General features: G+C 35.7%; 1 pseudogene; it reads left to right on the top strand.

Moving 5' to 3' along the window:
• Nucleotides 1-245: 245 nt before the first annotated feature.
• On the top strand, nucleotides 246-1,630 carry LOC145652714 (uncharacterized; annotated as a pseudogene).
• The last annotated feature ends 1,447 nt before the right edge of the window (nucleotides 1,631-3,077 follow it).

The following is a 3,077-nucleotide window of genomic DNA, read 5'->3' on the forward strand; positions in this document are numbered from 1 at the left end:
ATGTGAGGTGCTGTAAGGGTGGAGCTCTCTAAATGAATCCCATTCAGCTTTGGCTTTCATTCACTTCACATCTCCATCATCATGTTGCTCTTTGTACTTTCTGTCTTAGTGACAATTTTAGGTGAGTTTATCTTCATAGTTTCATTTTGATGAAACATAAGAAACTACATTTATGCACATTTGGGTAAAACCTTCTATGTTCCAATTTGAAACAGATCAACTGATTTTATACATGCTATTCTTTATTTTCCTTTTCATTCCCAGCTGAAGTGTCAACACAGGAAATTAAGCCTCTTGAACCAGTAAAGCATGTGTCAGAGGGTGATCTTGTTACTCTCTCCTGCAGTTACCGTGCAAGTACTGGTGATGTTCTTCAGTGGTATCACCAGTATCCCACATCTAGACCAGAGTTTATAGTTTCTATCTATCTTCATGAAGAAAGTACAGCCTATCATCTTCCTCGTCTGTATGCTGTTATTGAAAGAAGCAAAAGCCATTTACAGCTGAATATCTCATGTTGAAAGCATACTGATGTAATGTGAGGCTTTCACTTAGCAATTGTAAGTACCATGTCCTCGTTCTTACCTTCTCATCTCTTATCAACCCCCTCTTTCTTGGAAACAAACCTCATTATGTGTTAATATCTGTTTGATCAACACTGTTTATCCTATAATTATTTACGATAAAATGTAGGCTCTGGTCCTTTGTTGGACCAGAATTCAGGAATTCACCAGTAAAGGTGCATAAAGGCTGAAGTCACAATACATTGTGGGAAACGTCCACGCAAAATTCTGATATTCTCAAAATGTCTCCCCCCCCATAAAAAGACAAACCTTTGACAAATGGAAGATCAAGCTTAGATGCGTTTGTCAATCTAATTGCTACTTGGTATCAAACTAGTTTACGGTTGGTGCACTAGTTAGGTGAGGATCACTAAAGGAATTCAAGCATTCATCAGTAAAGGTGCACAAATGTTGTGACTGTAATGCAAAGCTGTGGGGAGGAGCTTCATATACCTTCATGGAGCTAAAAGGATAAAAGAGTGGAGAAAGATCTCAGAATATTATTACTCTGACAAGACCACTCATCATGTTCTCCATTACACTCCTCTGTGTGTGGCTTTCACTGGGTGAGTTTAGACTGAATCGTTTAAATTATATTAATTACGTCACTGTGCAAAAAGATTGATAAATCATTCTGTGTGGTAAAAGAGCAGAGTGTGTGTTAGCCTTTTTACTGCCATGGTGAAAAAACATGTTAACTTTATGTTCTCTTCTCTATGGCAGATCCAACAGAACCACTTTTCCCCAGTGAAGCTGTGTTTCAGGGTGATAATGTTACTCTGTCCTGCAGCTACAAAGAGCTCAGTGGTACTGTACAGAATCTCCACTGGTACTGACAATATCCACAATCCAGACCAGAATTCCTCCTTTACATCTTTCCAAGTGGAACTAAAAGTAAACCTCTCCCACCACGTCTATCTGCCAATGTTGATAAAAATCTGAAACAAGTGGATTTGCTGATCTCCTCTGCTGCAGTATCAGACTCTGCACTGTACTACTGTGCCCTGGTGCCCACAGTGTGAAGAATCCCAGCTACACTGTACAAAAACCTCCTACTACACAGATAAGATTAAATAGGTATGGTATATATGATGTATATGATTTAAATATGTATCTGAAAAGTGATGACTGAAATATTTGATAGTCACTATAGTGTGTCATATTGTGATATATTCTAATAAAACACATCAATGTCTTTTAGAGAAACATGAATACAAAAGCAGTACAAATGATAAAAATGGGATTTTTGTGTAGACAGCAGTCAACCAGAAGAGGGCAGACTTTACATAGAATAATTTTCTACCTTGTATCAATGTGGCTTGAAACTCTAGTGTCAACAAGATAGGACACTACCTTCATCAAAATCATTTTTACACTTAGCTCAAACCAAAGAAACAATTTCAGTATAAATACATAATTTTAACCCTTTATACAATATATATATATATATATCCAAATATATTTGTATGGTGTATAGTTAATTTAGAGTAGAGCAATTTCAGAATCATTAGTCTACCTGTTCCTTGTTGTTAAATAGTCCAAGAGTATCCACACATTAGACCCCCACAACCAAGGCTCATGGTCACCAGGATTCCCTCCATGATTAAACAAATAAAGCAAATACAATATACCCATGCTCAAAAAGCATGCATTTCTGCAGGAACATCCTCCAGAAAACCTGCAAAAAAATTGTTTTTTAAATTTAGTTTAAGCTCATAGAGTATCATACAACATCAACATTTAAAATAAATATTAACTAATACTTATATTAATATTAACAACCTCATATAAACCTGTCAGTAATGAGGCCTGTGATCCTTAAATCTTCCCCATGCAATTCCAGCACCACCAGAGAGACTTAAAGTCTACATAACAGAAATTTAAAACAGGAAGTGATACAAAATAAAATAAAACAATAATCACTTTGAAAGTGCACAGTGCACTGTATGAGTCTGTTTGACCAACTACAAAACAAAAATCCCAGATTACTTAGACCATGGCTCTCTGATTTGAGATTAGACCACAGGACACAAATAATTCACCAGTACCCTTTGGAGTCCTCAGGAAACAAAAATCTACTGCACAAAAAATCTAAACTTTGAATCTTACATAATCAGAAATGGAGGAAGCAATGTGAGCCATGTGGACGTTCTAGATAATTCGGCTTTTGTACTGGACTTCCTGCTCACTCACTGGTTACTAAAAGAAAAAAGGAGGAGCTGAAATATGATGTACAGAAAGAATGCCAGTGAGACTTTTAAGTTACTTCTAAGACAGATGGCAAAGTTCAACACAATGTTTCTTTATTTATTTATGCTCTTAACAGTACTCACAGGTAAGACTTTGTTCCATTTAACATATATTCTTTATTTGCATGTTTATATATTACATATGTTTACATGTTGTAAATATTTATGTATTGTTAAATATTATGTTACTACTCTCAGTATCAACCTGTTGGAGAATCATTAATTTGCAGCAGATAATTATATGTGACTAACTGAAGATCTTCTT

The sequence above is a fragment of the Electrophorus electricus genome, chromosome 20 (genome assembly GCF_041902795.1).
Source record: "Electrophorus electricus isolate QZ-2024a chromosome 20, ASM4190279v1, whole genome shotgun sequence".
Taxonomy (NCBI): domain Eukaryota; kingdom Metazoa; phylum Chordata; class Actinopteri; order Gymnotiformes; family Gymnotidae; genus Electrophorus; species Electrophorus electricus.